Genomic DNA, 707 nt, shown 5'->3' on the forward strand with positions numbered 1-707 from the left:
CCAGGTGAAAGGGGGCTGACTTCTCACAGCCGCTAAAGCCAGTAGAAGCTGAACTGCCTTCACGTGGATATCACCTGGCCCCCTATAACTCCACCTTACTGCCATTCCACAGGCGGATCTGTTTGGGGGTGGGTTTAAAGTACAATCTAAGGAAAAGGCCCAGCCCTTAATATCCACGGTACAGGGATATGGGCAGTGGAAAGGGGTAGTCTTCTGGATATGCCTGGAAGAGAGAAGAAAATTTCTCTCTTCTAGCCTCTCCTAGGGAGCACAGCCTTTCATCCATGAAATCCAGAAACATTCAGAGTTGCACAAAAAATACTATTTAGAGCATCAGAGATGCAAGCCATAGTCCCCCTTTATTTCTAATTTTTGAACTGAGTAGAGATAAGGTTCAGAAATATCTCTGCAGGGAAGAAAAGTGGGTAAATAGCATAACCAAGCAAAATAGACAATCTAGCCATACCTTCCCAGGTAAGCAAACGGGGGAAGCCCTGAGATCACAAGGAAGGAGAGCAGGGTTTGGAATGTTAGGAAATTCATGATGAAGGAGTCAGGGTCACAAGATAAATGTCCCTGAGTTTATCCAGAGGGGACACTGAGAGGGAGACTATCTTCCTCATGCTGCCTCTGCCCTAAGAGCTAGTGAAGCAGGAGAGGGAAGCTACACCCTTGGGCAACCCTACATCTTCTTAAACATCTGCAGC

Source organism: Tupaia chinensis, unplaced genomic scaffold (genome assembly GCF_000334495.1).
Source record: "Tupaia chinensis unplaced genomic scaffold, TupChi_1.0 Scaffold140355_1, whole genome shotgun sequence".
Classification (NCBI taxonomy): Eukaryota; Metazoa; Chordata; class Mammalia; order Scandentia; family Tupaiidae; genus Tupaia; species Tupaia belangeri.